The sequence below is a fragment of the Carica papaya genome, chromosome 5, assembly GCF_054855325.1.
Source record: "Carica papaya isolate Zhongbai chromosome 5, ASM5485532v1, whole genome shotgun sequence".
NCBI classification, from domain to species: Eukaryota; Viridiplantae; Streptophyta; class Magnoliopsida; order Brassicales; family Caricaceae; genus Carica; species Carica papaya.
Window position 1 is genome coordinate 23,597,915 of NC_142313.1, and position 18,457 is coordinate 23,616,371.

At 44.8% G+C, this 18,457-nt stretch overlaps 20 pseudogenes; all 20 read right to left on the reverse strand.

The window, feature by feature from the left end:
* Positions 1-83: 83 nt before the first annotated feature.
* On the reverse strand, positions 84-202 carry LOC148255918 (5S ribosomal RNA; annotated as a pseudogene).
* A 2,149-nt stretch (positions 203-2,351) lies between these two features.
* Positions 2,352-2,470, reverse strand: LOC148255919 (5S ribosomal RNA; annotated as a pseudogene).
* Positions 2,471-3,309: 839 nt separating this feature from the next.
* LOC148255920 (5S ribosomal RNA) lies at positions 3,310-3,428 on the reverse strand (annotated as a pseudogene).
* A 530-nt stretch (positions 3,429-3,958) lies between these two features.
* Positions 3,959-4,077, reverse strand: LOC148255921 (5S ribosomal RNA; annotated as a pseudogene).
* A 4,219-nt stretch (positions 4,078-8,296) lies between these two features.
* LOC148255922 (5S ribosomal RNA) lies at positions 8,297-8,414 on the reverse strand (annotated as a pseudogene).
* Positions 8,415-8,620: 206 nt separating this feature from the next.
* LOC148255923 (5S ribosomal RNA) lies at positions 8,621-8,739 on the reverse strand (annotated as a pseudogene).
* A 205-nt stretch (positions 8,740-8,944) lies between these two features.
* On the reverse strand, positions 8,945-9,063 carry LOC148255924 (5S ribosomal RNA; annotated as a pseudogene).
* Positions 9,064-10,890: 1,827 nt separating this feature from the next.
* LOC148255925 (5S ribosomal RNA) lies at positions 10,891-11,009 on the reverse strand (annotated as a pseudogene).
* A 202-nt stretch (positions 11,010-11,211) lies between these two features.
* On the reverse strand, positions 11,212-11,330 carry LOC148255926 (5S ribosomal RNA; annotated as a pseudogene).
* A 207-nt stretch (positions 11,331-11,537) lies between these two features.
* On the reverse strand, positions 11,538-11,656 carry LOC148255927 (5S ribosomal RNA; annotated as a pseudogene).
* Positions 11,657-11,863: 207 nt separating this feature from the next.
* Positions 11,864-11,982, reverse strand: LOC148255928 (5S ribosomal RNA; annotated as a pseudogene).
* A 530-nt stretch (positions 11,983-12,512) lies between these two features.
* Positions 12,513-12,631, reverse strand: LOC148255929 (5S ribosomal RNA; annotated as a pseudogene).
* Positions 12,632-12,837: 206 nt separating this feature from the next.
* LOC148255930 (5S ribosomal RNA) lies at positions 12,838-12,956 on the reverse strand (annotated as a pseudogene).
* A 203-nt stretch (positions 12,957-13,159) lies between these two features.
* Positions 13,160-13,278, reverse strand: LOC148255931 (5S ribosomal RNA; annotated as a pseudogene).
* Positions 13,279-14,781: 1,503 nt separating this feature from the next.
* LOC148255932 (5S ribosomal RNA) lies at positions 14,782-14,900 on the reverse strand (annotated as a pseudogene).
* A 197-nt stretch (positions 14,901-15,097) lies between these two features.
* LOC148255933 (5S ribosomal RNA) lies at positions 15,098-15,216 on the reverse strand (annotated as a pseudogene).
* Positions 15,217-15,422: 206 nt separating this feature from the next.
* Positions 15,423-15,541, reverse strand: LOC148255934 (5S ribosomal RNA; annotated as a pseudogene).
* A 200-nt stretch (positions 15,542-15,741) lies between these two features.
* On the reverse strand, positions 15,742-15,860 carry LOC148255935 (5S ribosomal RNA; annotated as a pseudogene).
* A 206-nt stretch (positions 15,861-16,066) lies between these two features.
* LOC148255936 (5S ribosomal RNA) lies at positions 16,067-16,185 on the reverse strand (annotated as a pseudogene).
* Positions 16,186-18,138: 1,953 nt separating this feature from the next.
* Positions 18,139-18,255, reverse strand: LOC148255937 (5S ribosomal RNA; annotated as a pseudogene).
* Positions 18,256-18,457: the final 202 nt, after the last annotated feature.

Below are 18,457 nucleotides of genomic sequence, written 5' to 3' on the forward strand. Positions count from 1 at the left end.
GCATTGTGACTCACATTTATGAATAAACCACCGGACAAAAGTTTCAGTCGTGCGTAACGTCGAACGACCCATCTGTAAAAAAATAGGTGTAACACGAGTACCTGCCAAGAAGTCACCCATCCTAGTACTACTCTCACCCAAGCACATATAACTGCGAAGTTCTGATGGGATTCGGTGCATTAGTGTTGGTATGATCGCACCTGTTTCATTCTGCGCTACAAATACATACACACCTTCTCATTCCCTCAATCTTCCCGTCATTTGTTTCCTTGTGCGTGCACACTACACCTCTCTTTCTCGTTCTAATTTCAAGTAAAATGTCTTGGCATCGTATCTCACATTTGCGAATAAACCACTAGACCATAGTTTCAGTAGCGCTTAACGTCGAACACCCCATCTGAAAAAAATAGATGAAACACAAGGACTTCCCAGGAGGTCACCACTCCTAGTACTACACTCGCCCAAACACATTTAACTGCAAAGTTATGATTGGATCCGGTGAATTAGTGATGGTATGATGGCACTTGTTTCATTCAGCGCTGCAAATACATACACTCCTTCTCCTTTCCTCTCCCCTCCCGTCATTTGTTTCCTTATGCGTGCACACTGAACCTCTACTTCTCTTTCGAATATCAAGTAAAATACACTAGCGCCTTGACTCACATTTGCGAATAAGCCAATGGACCAAAGTTCCAGTCGTGCGCAACGTCGGATGCCCACTTGAGAAAAATAAGTGCAACACAACGACATCCCAGGAGGTCACCACTCCTAGTACTACATTCGACCAAACACAATTAACTGCGGAGTTTTGATGGGATCCGGTGAATTACTGATGGTATAATGGCACTTGTTTCATTCTGCGCTGCAAATACATACACTATTTCTTCTTCTCTCTCCCCTCCCGTCATTTGTTTCCTTGTGCATGCACACTGCACCTCTTCTTCTCTTTCTAATATCAAGTAAAATGTCCCGGCGCCGTGACTCACATTTGCGAATAAACCAGTAGATCATAGTTCCAGTTGCGTGTAACGTCGAGCGACCCATCTGCAAAAAAATGGGTGTAACACGAGTACTTCCGAGGAGGTCACCCATCCTAGTACTACTCTTGCCCGAGTACACTTTAATACGTAGTTCTAATGGGATCCAGTGCATTAGTGTTGGTATGATCGCACCTATTTCATTCAGCGCTGCAAATACATACACTCCTTCTCCTTCCTCCCCCCTCCCATAATTTGTTTCCTTGTGCGTGCACACTCCAACTCTCATTCTCATTTTAATATCAAGTAAAATTCCTTGGTACCATATCTCACATTTGCGAATAAACCTGCGGACCACAATTCCAGTCGCGCGTAACGTCGAATGACCCATCTGAAAAAAATGGGTGCAACACGAGTACCTTCTAGGAGGTCACCCATCCTAGTACTACTCTCTCCCAAGCACACATAACTGCAGAGTTCTGATGGGATCCGGTGCATTAGTGTTTGTGTAATCGCAACTGTTTCATTTCGCGCTGTAAATACATACACACCTTCTCCTTCCCTCCACCCTCCCATCATTTGTTTTCTTGTGCGTGCACACTGCACATCTCCTTCTCGTTCTAATATCAAGTAAAATGTCTCGGCGTCGTGTCTCAAATTTGCGAATAAACTACTAGACCATAGTTCCAGTCGCGCTTAACATCGAACGCCTCATCTGAAAAAAATAGATGAAACACAAGGACTTCTCAGGAGGTCACCACTCTTAGTACTACACTCGCCCAAGTACATTTAATTGCGGAGTTATGATGGGATCCGGTGAATTCGTGATGGTATGATGGCACTTGTTTTATTCCGCGCTACAAATACATACACTCCTTCTCCTTCCCTCCCCCCTCTCATCATTTATTTCTTTATGCGTGCACACTGAACCTCTGCTTCTCTTTATAATATCAAGTAAAATACACCAGTGTCTTGACTCACATTTGCGAATAAACCAGCAAACCATACTTCCAGTCGCGTGTAATGTCGAGCGACCCATCTACAAAAAAATGGGTGCAACACGAGGACTTCCTAGGCGGTCACCACTCCTAATACTACACTCACCCAAGCACATTTAACTGCAGAGTTCTGATCTGATCCGGTGAATTAGTGATGGTATAATGGCACCTGTTTCATTCCGTGCTGTAAATACATACACTCCTTCTCCTTCCCTCCCCGCTCCCGTCATTCATTTTCTTGTGCGTGCACACTGCACCTTTCCTTCTCGTTCTAATATCAAGTAAAAGTTCCGGCGCCGTGACTCACATTTACGAAAAAACCAACTGTTCATAGTTTTAGTCGCGCGTAACGTCAAGTGACCCATCTGCAAAAAAATGGTTTCAACACGAGGACTTCCCAAGAGGCCACCCATCCTAGTACTACTCTCGCCCAAGCATACTTAACTGCGGAGTTCTGATGGGATCCGGTACATTAATGTTGGTATGATCGCAAATCTTTCACTCCGCGCCGCAAATACATACACTCCTTCTCCTTTCCTCCCCCCTCCCGTCATTTGTTTCCTTGTGCGTGCACACTCCAACTCTCCTTCTCATTTTAATATCAAGTAAAATGCCTCGGCACCGCGACTCACATTTGGGAATAAACTAGCAGACCATAGTTCCAGTCGCGCGTAATGTCGAACGATCCATCTGTAAAAAAATGGGTGCAACACGAGTACCTCCCAGGAGGTCACCCATCCTAGTACTACTCTCGCCCAAGCACACATAACTGTGGAGTTCTGATGGGATCCGGTGCATTAGTGTCGGTCATTCTGCGCTGTAAATACACACACGCCTTCTCCTTCCCTCCACCCTCCCGTCATTTGTTTCCTTGTCCGTGCACACTGCACCTCTCATTCTCATTCTAATATCAAGTAAAATGCCTCGGCGTCGTGTCTCACATTTACGAATAAACTAGTGGACCATAGTTCCAGTCGTGCTTAACGTCGAACGCCCCATCTGAAAAAAATAGATAAAACACAAGGACTTCCCAAGAGGTCACCACTCCTAGTACTACACTCACCCAAGCACATTTAACTGTGGAGTTATGATGGGATCCGTTGAATTAGTGATAGTATGATGGCACCTGTTTAATTTCGCGCTGCAAATACATACACTCCTTCTCCTTCCCTCCCCCCTCCCGTCATTTGTTTTCTTGTGCATGCACACTGAACCTCTTTTTCTCTTTCTTATATCGAGTAAAATACATTAACGTCTTGACTCATATTTGCAAATAAACCAGCGGACTATAGTTCCAGTCACGCATAACGTCGAACGACCAATCTGAAAAAAAATGGGTGCAACACGAGAACTTCCCAGGAGGTCACCACTTCAAGTACTACACTCGCCCAAGCACATTTAACTAGGGAGTTCTGATGGGATCCAGTGAATTAGTGATGGTATAATGGCACCTGTTTCATTCCGTGCTGCAAATACATACACTGATTTTCCTTCCCTCAACCCTCCTGTCATTTGTTTCCTTGTGCATGCACACTGCACCTCTCCTTCTCCTTCTAATATCAAGTAAAATGCCCTGGTGCCGTGACTCATATTTGCGAATAAACCAGCGGACCATAGTTCCAGTTGCGCGTAACATCGAGTGACCCATCTACAAAAAAATGGGTGTAACACGAGTACTTCCGAGGAGGTCACCCATCCTAGTACCACTCTTGCCCAAGCACACTTTAATGCGTAGTTCTGATGGGATTCGGTGCATTAGTGCTAGTATGATTGCACCTATTTTATTCCGCGCTGCATATACATACATTCCTTCTCCTTCACTCCCCCTCTCATCATTTGTTTCTTTATGCGTGCAAACTGCACCTCTCATTCTCATTCTAATATCATGTAAAATGCCTCGGTGCCGTGACTCACATTTGCGAATAAATTAGCGGACCATAGTTCCAGTCACGTGTAACGTCGAACGACCCATCTACAAAAAAATGGGTGCAATACGAGTACTTCCTAGGAGGTCACCCATCCTAGTACTACTCTCGCCCAAACACACATAACTGCCGAGTTCTGATGGGATCCGAGGCATTAGTGTTGGTATGATCACACCTGTTTCATTCCGCACTGCAAATACATACACACCTTCTCCTTCCTTTCACCCTCCCGTCATTCATTTCATTGTGCGTACACACTGCACCTCTCCTTCTCGTTCTAAAATAAAATAAATTGCATTGGCGCCATGACTCATATTTGCGAATAAATCCGTGGACCATAGTTTAAGTCGCGCGTAACGTCGAACGATCAATCTGTAAAAAAATAGGTGCAACACGAATACTTCCTAGTACTACTCTCGCCTAAGCACGCTTGACTGCGGAGTTTTGATGGGATCCGTTGAACTAGTGTTGGTATGATCGCACTCCTTTTAATTTGCGCCGCAAAGACATATACCACTTCTCCTTCCCTCTCCCTTCTCGTCATTTGTTTCGCTGTGCACGCAATTCATCTTTGCTTCTAGTTCTAATATCGAGTGAAATGCCTTGGCACCTTGACTCATTCCCATATGAACGGATCGCCCACTGCACCTCATTTTTCGTTGTTCTACTATTTAAGATGCTCGTAATGACACTCTCATCACGTGATGGCTTTAATTGAATGCACGAAAAGTATTAAGCAAAATGCTCTAGCACCGTGACTTACATTTGCGAATGAATAGGCAGACCGTCACTCCAGTCCCCTGTAACATTTAACGCCCTGTCTGCAAAAAAATGGGTGCAACACGAGTGCTTCCTAAGAGGTCACCCATCGTAGAACTACTGTCGCCCAAGCATGCTTAACTGCAGAGTTCTGATGGATCCCGTGAACTAGTGCTGGTATGATCGCACCCTTCTAATTTGTGTCGCAAAGACATATATCCCTTCTCCTTCCCTCTCCCTTCCCATCATTTGTTTCTCTGTGCGCGAAATGCACCTCTACTTCTAGTTCTAATATCGAGCGAAATACCCCGGTGCCACGACTTATGTCTATATGAACGGAACACCCGCCACACCTCCTTTTTTGTTGTTCTACTAAGTAAGATGCTTGTAATAATAATCTTATCATGTGGTGGGTTATAATTGAATGCACGAATAATATTAAGCAAAATGCTCCGGCGCCGTGACTCACGTTTGTGAATTAACCTGCGACTGTCGCTCTAGTCCCGCGTAACATTTAATGCCCCATCTGCAAAAAAAAGGGTACAACATGAGAACTTCCTAGGAGATCACCCATCCTAGTACTATCGCCCAAGCACGATTAACTATAAAGTTCGATGGGATTCGATGCATTAGTACTAGTATGATCGCACACCTTCCATTCCGCGCTGCAAATACATATACCACTTCTCCTTCCCTCTCCCCTCTCATCATTTATTTTGTTGTGCGTGCACACCGCACCTCTGTTTCTAGTTCTAATATCAAGCGAAATGCTAAGGCATCTCAACTCATGCCCAGATGAACAGACCGCCCGTCACAACTCTATTTTTATTGTTCTACTATGTAAGATAATTGTGATGACATTCTTATCTCGTGATGGACTATAAATGAATGCATGAAAAATCTGGCGCCACGACTCATGCCAGCGGACTGTGGCTCCTATTGTGCATAACGTTTAACACCCCATCTGTAAAAAAAGGGGCCCAACATGAAGACTACCCAAAAATCACCCATCATAGTACTACTCTCGCCAAAGCACGCTAAACTACGGAGTTCGATGGGATCTGGTGCATTAGCGCTAGCATGATCACACCTCTTCTATTTGGCGCTACAAATACATATACCCCTTCTTCCCCCACTGTTATTTATTTCGCTATGCACGAACACCGCACCTCTGCTTATAGTTCTAATATAGAGCAAAATGCTCCAGCGCCTTGACTCACGCCCAGATGAACGGACTACCCCCTGCACCTCGTTTTTGGTTATTCTACTATGTAAGATGCTCGTACTGACACTCTTATCACGTGGTGAACTATAAATAAATTTATGAAAAATATTAAGAAAAATGTCTTTGCGTTGCGACTCACTCCGAGGGACAATGGCTTTGATCGCGCATAATGTTTAACGTCCCGTCAGCAAAAAAACGAGTGAAAAATGAAAACTTTCCAGGAGGTCACCCATCCTAGTACTACTTCCGCCCAATCACACTTAACTACGAAATTCGATGGGATCCAGTGAATTAATGCAGGTATGATCGCACCCCTTCCATTCCACGCTGCAAGTACCTATACCCCTTCTCCTTCCCTCCCCCTCTTGTCATTTGTTTCGTTGTGCGCACACACCAACCGTCTATTTCTAGTTCTAATATCAAATGAAATACCCCGGCACCTCGACTCACGCCCAGATGAATGGATCGCCCGCCGTACCTCATTTTTCATTGTTATACTATGTAAGATACTCATAATGACACTCTTATCATGTGGTGGACTATAAATAAATGCACAAAAAATGTTAAGCAAAATTTTCAGGCCCCGCGACTCGCACCGGCAGAGTATGGCTCTGATTGCACTTAACGTTTAACACCCCGTCTACAAAAAAACGGGTTCAACACGATAACTTTCCAAGAGATCACCCATCCTAGAACTAATCTCGCCCAAGCACGCTTGACTACAGAGTTCTCATGGGATTCTGTGCATTAGTGTTTGTATGATCGCAACTGTCCCATTGCCCACTGCAAATACATATAGCCCTTCTCCTTCCCTCCCCCCCTCCCATTATTTATTTCGCTGTGCGGGCATACCGCATCTCTACTTCTGGTTCTAATATAAAGTAAAATGCCATGTCGCTTTGACTCACACCCAGAAGAACGGAGGCCCGCTATGCCTCATTTTTCGCTGTTCTACTATGTAAGACTCTCGTAATGAGACTCTTATAACGTGGTGGACTACAAATAAGTGCACGTAAAATATTAAGCAAATGTTTGAACGTCACTACTCATGCTAGCGGACTGTGGCTTCGATCGCGCGTAACGTTTGACGCCCCATCTGCAAAAAGACAGGTGAAAGAAGAGAACTTCTAAAGAGGTCACACATCCTAGTACTACTCTCACCCAAGCACGCTTAACTATGGAGTTCGATGGGATTCGGTGCATTAATGCTAGTATGATTGTACCCCTTCTATTCCGCGCTTCAAATGCATATACCCCTTCTCCTTCCCTCCCCTTACCCGTCATTTTTTTGCTGTGCGCGCACACCGCACCTCTGTTTATAGTTCTAATATCAAGCGAAATGCCCTGACACCTCAACTTACGCCAGAAGAAAGGACCGCCCGTCGTACCTTATCTTTCTTTATTCTACTATGTAAGATGTTCATAATGACACTCTTATCACGTGGTAGACTACAAATAAATGCACGAAAAAATAGTAAGCAAAATTTTCTGGCAATGCGACTCATGCCAGGGGATTGTGGCTCCGATCACATATATCGTTTTCTGCCCCGTTTGCAAAAAGACAGTTCAACATGAGGACTTCTCAGGAGGTTACCGATCCTAGTACTACTCTTGCCCAAGCATGCTTAACTGCATAGTTCGATGGGATCCGGTGCATAAGTGCTGGTATGACCGCACCCCTTCCATTCTGCATTACAAATACATCTACACATTCTCCTTTGCTCCCATCTTCCATCATTTTTTTCGCTGTGCGCGCACACTACATCTCTGTTTCTAGTTCTAATATCAAGAAAAAATGCCCAAGCGCCTCGACTTATGCCCAGATTAAAAGACCACCTGCCACATCTTTTTTTGTTGTTGTTGTTTTACTATATGAGATGCTCGTAAGGACTCTCTTATCACGTGGTGGACTATAAATGAGTGCACAAAAAAAAAGTAAGCAAAATGCCTCGGCGCGGCGACTCACGTCGGCAAATGAACTAGCAGACTATGGCTTCGGTCGCGCATAACGTTTGATGCCTTGTCCGTAAAAAGACGGGTGCAACACAAGCACTTCCCAGGAGGTCACTCATCCTAGTACTACTCTCGCCCAAACACACTTAACTACAGATTATGATGGGATTCGATGCATTAGTGCTAGTATGATCCCACCCGTCCTATTCCTCACTTCAAATACATATATCCCTTCTCTTTCCCTCCCCTCTCCCATCATTTGTTTCATTCTGTGTGAACACAACTCTACTTCTAGTTGTAATATCAAACAAAATGCTCTGTTGTCTCGACTCACGCCCAGATAAACGGACCGACCGTCGCACCTATGTTTTGCTTGTTCTATTATTTATGATGCTCGTAATGACACTCTTGTCACGTAGTGGACCATAAATGGATGCACGAAAAATATTAAGAAAAAGACAAGTGCAACACGAGAACTTCCCAGAGGTCACCCATCCTAGTACTACTCTCGCCCAAACATACTTAATTGTAGAGTTCTAATGAGATCCGGTGCATTAATGCTAGTATGATCGCACTGGTTTCATTCTGCGTTGCAAATACATACACTCCTTCTCCTTCTCTCCTCCCTCCCATCATTTATTACTATTTGCGTGCACACTGCACCTCTCCTTCTCGTTTTAATATCAAGTAAAATTTCCTGGCGCCGTGACTCACATTTTCGAAAAAACAAGCAGACCATAGTTCTAGTCGAGCGTAACGTCGAGTGACTCATTTACAAAAAAATAGGTGCAACATGAGGACTTCCGAGGAGGACACCCATCCTAGTACCACTCTCGCAAAAGCACACTTAACTTCGGAGTTCTGATGGAATCCAGTGCATTAGTGCTGGTATGATCGCATCTGTTTCATTCCACGCTGCAAATACATACACTACTTCTCCTTCCCTCATCCTCCCATTATTTGTTTCTATGTGCGTGCACACTGTACCTCTCCTTCTCGTTCTAATATCAAGTAAAATGCCCTGGTGCCGTGACTCACATTTGCGAATAAGCCAGCGCACCATAGTTCTAGTTGCACGTAACGTCGAACGACCCATCTCCAAAAAAATAGGTGCTACACGAGGACTTCCCAAGAGGTCACCACTCCTAGTACTACACTCGCCCAATCACATTTAACTGCGAAGTTCTGATGGGATCCGGTAAATTAGTGATGGTATAATTGCACCTGTTTCATTTAGCGCTGCAAATACATACACTCCTTCTACTTCCTTATCCCCTCATGTCATTTGTTTCTTTGTGCGTGCACACTGCACCTCCCCATCTTGTTCTAATATTAAGAAAAATGCCCCGGCGCCGTGACTCATATTTGCGAACAACCAGCAAACCATAGTTCTAGTCGCGCGTTACATCGAACGACCCATCTGTAAAAAAATGGGTGCAACACGAGAACTTCCCAAGAGGTCACTACTCTTACTACTACACTCGCCTAAGCACATTTAACTACGAAGTTCTGATGGGATCTAGTGAATTAGTGATGGTATAATGACACTCGTTTCATTCCGCGATGCAAATACATACACCCCTTCTCCTTCCCTCCCCCCTCTGGTCATTTGTTTCCCTATGCGTGCACATTGCACCTCCCATTATCGTTCTAAATCAAGTAAAATGCCCCGGCGCCGTGACTCACATTTGCGAATAAACCAGTGGACCATAGTTCTAGTCGCGCGTAACGTCGAAGGACCAATCTACAAAAAAATGGGTAAAACACGAGGACTTCGAAAGAGGTCACCCATCCTAGTACTACTATCACCCAACCACACTTAACTGTGGAGTTTTGATTGGATCCGATGTATTAGTGCTGGTGTGATTGCACCTGTTTCATTCCTTACTGCAAATACATACATTCCTTCTCCTTCCCTCCCCCTTCCATCATTTGTTTCCTTGTGCGTGCACAATACATCTCTCCTTCTCGTTCTAATATCAAGTGAAATACCCCAGCGCCGTGACTCATATTTGCGAATAAACCAGCGGACCATAATTCCAGCCGCGCCTAACGGCGAACGACCCATCTGCAAAAAAATGGGTGCAACACGAGGACTTCCCAGGAGGTCACCACTCCTAGTACAACACTTGCCCAAGAACATTTAACTGCAGAGTTCTTATGGGATTCGGTGAATTAGTGATGGTATAATGGCACCTGTTTCATTTCGCGCTGCAAATACATACACTCCTTCTCCTTCCCTCCCCCTCCCGTCATTTGTTTCCTTGTTCGTGCACACTGCACCTCTCATTCTCGTTCTAATATCAAGTAAAATGCCCCGGCGGCGTGATTCACATTTGTGAATAAACCAGTGAAACATAATTCTAGTCGTGCGTAACGTCGAACGACCCATCTGTAAAAAATTGGGTGTAACATGAGGACTTCCCAAGAGGTCACCACTCTTAGTACTACACTCACCCAAGCACATTTAACTGTAGAGTTCTGATGGGATCTGGTGAATTAGTGATGGTACAATGGCACCTGTTTCATTCTGCGCTGCAAATACATACACTCCTTCTCCTTCCTTCCCTCCTCCCATCATTTGTTTCCATGTGCGTGCACACTACACCTCTCATTCTCATTCTAATATCAAGTAAAATGCCCCAGTGCCGTGACTCAAATTTGTAAATAAACCAGCGGACCATAGTTTCAGTCGCGCGCAACGTCAAACGACCCATCTACAAAAAAATGGATGCAATACGAGGACGTTCCAGGAGGTCATCCATCCTAGTACTACTCTCGCTCGAGCATACTTAATATCGGAGTTCCGATAGGTTCCAGTGCATTAGTCCTGGTATGATCGCACCTGTTTGCTTTCGCGCTGCAAGTACATACAATCCTTCTTCTTCCCTTCCCACTCTCGTCAATTGTTTCCTTGTGCGTGCACACTGCACCTCTCCTTCTCGTTCTAAAATCAATTAAAATGCCTCGGCGCTGTGATTGACATTTGCGTCTAAATCAGTGGATAATAATTCAAGTCACGCGTAACGTCGAATGACCTATCTGCCAAAAAATGGGTGCAACACGAGGACTTCCAAGGAGGTCACCCATTCTAGTACTACTCTCGCCCAAGCACACTTAACTGTGAAGTTCTGATGGGATCAAGTGCATTAGTGCTGGTATGATCGCACCTGTTTACTTCCGTGCTGCAAATACATACACTACTCCTTCCGTTCCCCCTCTCGTCATTCTTTTCCTATTGCGTGCACACTGCACCTCTCCTTGTTATTCTAATACCAATTAAAATGTCCCTCCGCCGTTATTAACATTTGTGTATAAACCAGAGGATCATAGTTCCAGTCGCGCGTAACGTCGAATGACCCATTTGAAAAAAATTGGTGCAACACGAGGACTTCTCAGGAGATCGCACATCCGAGTACTACTCTCGCCCAAGCACACTTAATTGCGGTGTTCTGATGGGATCCGGTGCATTAGGGCTGATATGATCGCACTTATTTCATTCCGCGCTGCAAATGCATACATTCCTTCTCCTTTCCTCCCCCCTCCTTTTATTTGTTTCCTTGTGCGTTCACACTGCACCTTTCCTTCTCCTTCTAATATCAAGTAAAATGCCCCGATGCCGTGACTCATATTTGCGAATAAACCAGCGAGCAATAGTTCTAGTCGCGCGTAACATCGAACGACCCATCTGCAAAAAAAATTTTTGCAACACGAGGACTTCCAAGGAGGTGACCCATCCTAGTACTACTCTCGACCAAGCAGACTTAACTGCAGAGTTCTGATTGGATCCGGTGCATTAGTGCTGCTATGATTGCACATCTTTCATTCTGCGCTACAAATACATACACTCCTTCTCATTCCCTCCCCACTCCCGTCATTTTTTTTCCTTCTGCGTGTACAATGCACCTCTCATTCTTATTCTAATATCAAGTAAATTGCCAAAGTGCCGTGACTCACATTTGCGAATAAACCAGCGGATAATTGATCTAGACGCGCGCAACGTCGAATGACTCATCTGTAAAAAAATTGGTGCAACACGAGGACTTCCCAGGAGGTTACCCATCCTAGTAATACTCTCACCCAACCAAACTTAACTGCGGAGTTCAGATGGGATCCGGTGCATTAATGCATGTATGATCGCACCTGTTTCATTCTGCACTGCAAATACATACACTCCTTCTTCTTCCCTCTCCCCTCCCGTCATTTGTTTCCTTGTGCGTGCACACTACACCTCTCCTTCTCCTTCTAATAACAAATAAAATGCCCCTACGCCGTGACACACATTTATGAATAAACTAACAGACTATATTTCAAGTCACACGTAATGTCGAGCGACCCATCTACAAACAAATGGGTGCAACACGAGTACTTCTGAGGAGGTCACCCATCCTAGTACTACTATCGCCCAAACAAACTTAAATGCAGAGTTATGATGGGATCCGGTTCATTAGTTCTGGTATGATCGCATTTGTTTCATTCCGCGCTTCAAATACATATACTCCTTCTCATTCCCTCCCCCTCCCATCATTTGTTTCCTTATGCGTGCATAATTCACCCCTCCTTCTTGTTCTAATATGAAGTAAAATGCCCCTGTGTCGTGACTCACATTTGCGAATAAACCAGCGGACCGTAGTTCCAGTCACACGTAACGTCGAACGACCCATCTGCAAAAAAATAGGTGCAACACGAGGACTTCGAAGGAGGTCACCCATCCTAGTACTACTATTGCCCAAGCACCCTTAACTGTGAAGTTCTGATTGGATCTAGTGCATTAGTGCTGGTATGATCGCACCTGTTTTATTTCGCGCTGCAAATATATACACTCCTTCTCCTTCCCTCCCCCCTCCCCTCATTTGTTTCCCTGGGCGTCCATACTGCACCTCTAATTCTCCTTATAATATCAAGTAAAATACCCCAGTGCCGTGACTCATATTTACGAAAAAACCAGTGGACCATAATTACAGTCGCGCGTAGTGTCGAACGACCCATCAACAAAAGAATAGATGAAACAGGAGAACTTTCTATGAAGTCACCCATCCTAGTACTACACTCGCCCAAGCACACTTAACAACAGAGTTCTGATGGGATCCGGTGCATTAGTGCTGGTATGATTGCACCTGTTTTCTTCTGCGCTGCAAATACATACACTCCTTCTCCTTCCCTCCCCCCTCCCGTCATTTGTTTCCTTGTGCGTGCATACTGCACCTCCCATTCTCATTCTAATATCAATTAAAATGCCCTGGCACCGTGACTAACTTTTTTGTATAAACCACCGGACCATAGTTTCAGTCGCGTGTAACATCGAACGACCCATAAAAAAAAAGGGTGCAACACGAGGACTTATAAGGAGGTCACCCGTCCTAGTATTACTCTCGCCCAAGCAAACCTAACTACAGAGTTCTGATGGGATCCGGTGCATTAGTGCTGGTATGATCGCACATCTTTCATTCCGCGCTGCAAATACATACACTCCTTCTCCTTCCCTCTCCCCTCCCGTCATTTATTTCATTGTGCGTGCACACTGCACCTCTCATTCTCGTTCTAATATCAAGTAAAATGCCCCAGCGTCGTGACTTACTTTTGCGAATAAACCAGCAGATCATAGTTCCAGTCGCGCATAACGTTGAATGACCCATCTGTAAAAAAATGGGTGCAACATGAGGACTTCCCAGGAGCTCACCCATCCTGGTACTACTCTCATTTAAGCACACTTAACTGTGAAGTTTTGATGGAATTCGGTGCATTAGTGCTGGTATGATCGCACTTGTTTCATTTCGTGCTGCAAATACATACATTCCTTCTCCTTCCCTCCCCCCTCCCGTCATTTATTTCCTTGCGCGTGCACACTGCACCTCTACTTCTCGGTCTAATATCAAGTAAAATGCCCTGGCTCCGTGACTCACATTTATGAATAAACGAGCGGACCATAGTTCCAGTCGTGCGTAACATCGAACGAACCATCTGCAAAAAAATGGTTGCAACACGAGTACTTCTTAAAAGGTCACCCATCCGAGTTTTACTCCCGCCCAAGCACACTTGACTGTAGAGTTCTGATGGGATCTAGTGCATTAGTGCTGGTATGACCGTGCTTGTCTCATTTCGCGCTGCAAATACATACACTCCTTCTCCTTTCCTCCCCCTTACCCTAATTTGTTTCCTTATGCGTGCACACTGCACCTCTGCTTCTCACTCTAATATCAAGTAAAATTCTCCGGGGCCGTGGCTCACATTTATGAATAAACCAGCGGACCATAATTCCAGTCGCGTGTAACGTCGAACGACCCATCTACAAAAAAATGGGTGCAACACGAGGACTTCCCAAGAGGTGAACCATCCTAGTACTACTCTCGCCCAAGAAAACTTAACTGCGGAGTCTGATGGGATCATGTGAAATTGTGCTCGTATGATCGCACCTGTTTCATTCCCCGCTGCAAATACATACACTCCTTTTCCTTTCCTCCCCCCTCCCGTCATTTGTTTCCTTGTGCGTACACACTGCACCTCTCATTCTCGTTCTAATATCAAGTAAAATACCCGACGCCGTGACTCAAATTTATAAATAAACCAGCAGACCATAGTTCCAGTAATGCGTAATGTCAAACGACCCATTTGCAAAAAAAATGGTTGCAACACGAGGACATCCCAGGAGGTCACCACTCCTAGTACTACATTCGCCCAAGCACATTTAACTGCGGAGTTTTGATGAGATTCGGTGAATTAATGATGGTATAATGGCACTTGTTTCATTCCGCGCTTTAAATACATACACTCTTTCTCATTCCTTCCCCCCTCCCGTCATTTGTTTCCTTGTGCGTGCACACTGCACTTTTGCTTCACGTTCTAATATCAAGTAAAATGCCCAGGCGAATGACTCACTTTTACGAATAAACCAGTGGAACATAGTTCTAGTCGCGCGTAACGTCGAACGACCCATTTGAAAAAAAAAGGTGCAACATGAGTTCTTCCCAAGAGGTCACCCATTCTAGTTCTACTCTCGCCCAGGCACACTTAACTGCAGAGTTCTGATGGAATCCGGTGCGTTAGTGCTGGTATGATCGCACCTGTTTTCTTCCGCTCTGCAAATACATACACTCCTTCTCATTCCCTCTCCCATTCCGTAATTTGTTTCCTTGTGTGCACCTCTCCTTCTCGTTCTAATATCAATTAAAATGTCTTGACGTCGTGACATACATTTGCGAATAATCCAGTGGACTACAGTTTCAGTTGTGCGTAACGTCAAGCGACCCATCTGCAAAAAAATGGGTGCAATACGAGCACTTCCGAGGGGGTCACCCATCCTAGTACTACTCTCGCCCAAGCAAACTTCAATGCAGAGTTCTGATGGGATCCGGTGCATTACTCTTGGTATGATCGCACCTATTTCATTACGCGCTGCAAATAAATACACTCATCCTCATTCCCTCCCCCCACCCGTCATTTGTTTCCTTGTGCGTGCACACTGCACCTCTCTTTCTTGTTTTAATATCAAGTAAAATGCATCAGCACCGTGACTCACATTTTCGAATAAATCAGCGGACCATAGTTCCAGTCGCGCGTAACGTCGAATGACCCATCTGGAAAAAAATAAGTGCAATACGAGTACTTCCCAAGAGGTCACCCATCCCAGTACAACTCTCACCCAAGCACACTTAAATGCTGAGTTTAGAAGGGATCCGGTGCATTAGTGCTGGTATGATCGCACTTGTTTTATTCTGCGCTGCAAATAGATACACTCCTTCTCCTTCCCTCCCTCCTCCCGTCATTCGCTTCCTTGTGCGTGCACACTGCACCCCTCATTCTTGTTCTAATATCAACTAAAATTTCCAGCGTCGTGACTCACATTTGCAAAGAAACTAGCGGACCATAGTTCGAGTCGTGCGTCGAACGACCCATCTACAAAAAAATAGATGAAACACGAGTACATCCCAAGAGGTCACCCATCCGAGTTTTACTCTCGCCCAAGCACACTTAATTGCAGAGTTCTGATCGGATCCGGTGTATTAGTGCTGGTATGATTGCACCTGTTTTATTTCTCCCAACAAATACATACACTCATTCTCCTTTCCTCCCCCCTTCCCTCATTTGTTTCCTTGTGCGTGCACACTGCACGTCTATTTCTCGTTCTAATATGAAGTAAAATGCTCCAGCGTCGTGACTCACATTTGTGAATAAACTAGCGAATCATAATTCTAGTCGCGTGTAACATCGAACGATCCATCTACAACAAAAAGGGTGCAACACAAGGACTTCCTAGGTGGTCAACCATCCTAGTACTACTCTCGGCCAAACAAACTTAACTGCGGAGTTCTAATTAGATCCAATGCATTTATGCTGGTATGATCGCACCTGTTTCATTCCGCACTACAAATACATACACTACTTCTCCTTCCCTCCCCCCTCTCGTCATTTGTTTTCTTATGCGTGCACACTGCACCTCTCCTTCAAGTAAAATGGTTCGGCACCGTGACTCACATTTGTGAATAAACCAGCGGACCATAGTTCCAGTCGTGCATAACGTCAAATGCCCCATCTGAAAAAAATAGGTGCAACACAAATGACTTCCCAGAAGGTCACCACTCCTAGTACTACACTCGCACAAGCACATTTAACTGCAAAGTTCTGATGAGATCCGGTGAATTAGTGATGGTATCATAACACCTGTTTTATTTCGCGCTGCAAATACATATACTCATTATCCTTCCCTCCCCCTTCCTGTCATTTGTTTCCTTGTGCGTGCACACTGCACCTCTTTTTCTCGTTCTAATATCAAGTAAAATGCCTTGGCGCCGTGACTCACATTTGCGAATAAACCAGCGGACCATACTTCCAGCCACGCGTAACGTCGAATGCCCCATATGAGAAAAATGGGTGCAACACAAGGACTTCCCAAGAGGTCACCCATTCTAGTACTACTCTCACCCAAGCACACTTGACTGCAGAGTTTTGATGGAATCCGATGCATTAGTGTTGGCATAATGGAACTTGTTTTATTCTGCGCTCCAAATACATACACTCCTTCTCTTTCTCTCCCCTATTCCCTCATTTGTTTCATTCTGCATGCACACTGCACATTTTCTTCTCATTCTAATATCAAGTAAAATACCCCGGCACCGTGACTCACATTTGCAAATAAACCAGCGAAACATAGTGCCAGTTGCACGTAACGTCGAACGACCTATCTCAACTCATGCCCGTATGAATGGATCGCCCGAGTGGCTCTCGTTTTTTTTTGCTCTACTATTTAAGATGCTCGCAATGACATTGTCACCACGTGATGGACTTTAATATAATGTTAGAAAAATATTAAGAAAAATTCTCTGGTCCCGTGACTTACGTTTGCAAATGAACCAGCGGACCATCGCTAGGTCCAGTTGAATGTTTAACGCCCCGTTTGTAAAAAGAAGGGTGCAAAACGAGAAGTTTCTAAGAGATCACCCATCAATGTATTACTCTCGCCCAAGCACACTTAACTGCCGAGTTCTCATGAGGTCACCACTTCTAGAACTACACTCGCCCAAACACATTTAGCTGCAGAGTTGTGATGGGATCCGGTGAATTAGTGATGGTATAATGGTACCTGTTTCATTCTGCGCTCCAAATACATACACTCCTTCTCCTTCCCTCCCTCCTCCCGTCATTTGTTTCCTTGTGCGTATACACTGCACCTCTCCTTCTCGTTTTAATGTAAAGTAAAATGCCCCGGTGCCGTGACTTGCATTTGTGAATAAACCAGCGGACCATAGTTCCAGTTGCGCGTAACGTCGAACGACCCATCTCGACTCATGCCCACATGAACGGATCTCTTGTCGCCTCTCTTTTTTGTTGTTCTACTATTTAAGATTCTCGTAATGACACTCTCATCACGTGATGAGCTTTAATTGAATGCTGGAAAAATATTAAGAAAAATGCTCTGTTTCCGTGACTCATGTTTGCAAATGGACCGGCGGACCATCGCTCCAGTCCAGTTGAATGTTTGATGCCCCGTTTGCAAAAAGAAAGATGCAACACGAGGATTTCCCTGGAGGTCACCACTTCTAGTACTACACTCGCCTAAGAACATTTAACTGCGGAGTTCTGATGGGATCCGATGAATTAGTGATGGTATAATGGCACCTGTTTCATTCTGCACTCCAAATACGTTCACTCTTTCTCATTTATTTCCTTGTACGTGCACACTGCACCTTACCTTCTCGTTCTAATATCAAGTAAAATGCCTCGGCGCTGTGACTCACATTTGTGAATAAACCAGTGGATCATAGTTCGAGTCGTGCGTAACATCGAACGACCCATCTGCAAAAAAATGGGTGCAACACGAGTACTTCACAGGATCGCCCATCCTAGTATTACTCTCGCCCAAGCAAACTTAACTGCGGAGTTCTGATGGGATCCGGTGCAATAGTGCTGGTATGATCGCACCTATTTCATTCCACGCTGCAAATACATACACTCCTTCTACGTCCCTCCCCCATCCCGTCATTTGTTTCCTTGTGCGTGCACACTGCAGCTCTCTTTCTCATTCTAATATCAATTAAAATGCCTCGGAGCCGTGACTAACATTTGCGTATAAACCAGTGGACCATAGTTCCAGTCGCACGTAATGTCGAACAACCCATTTGTAAA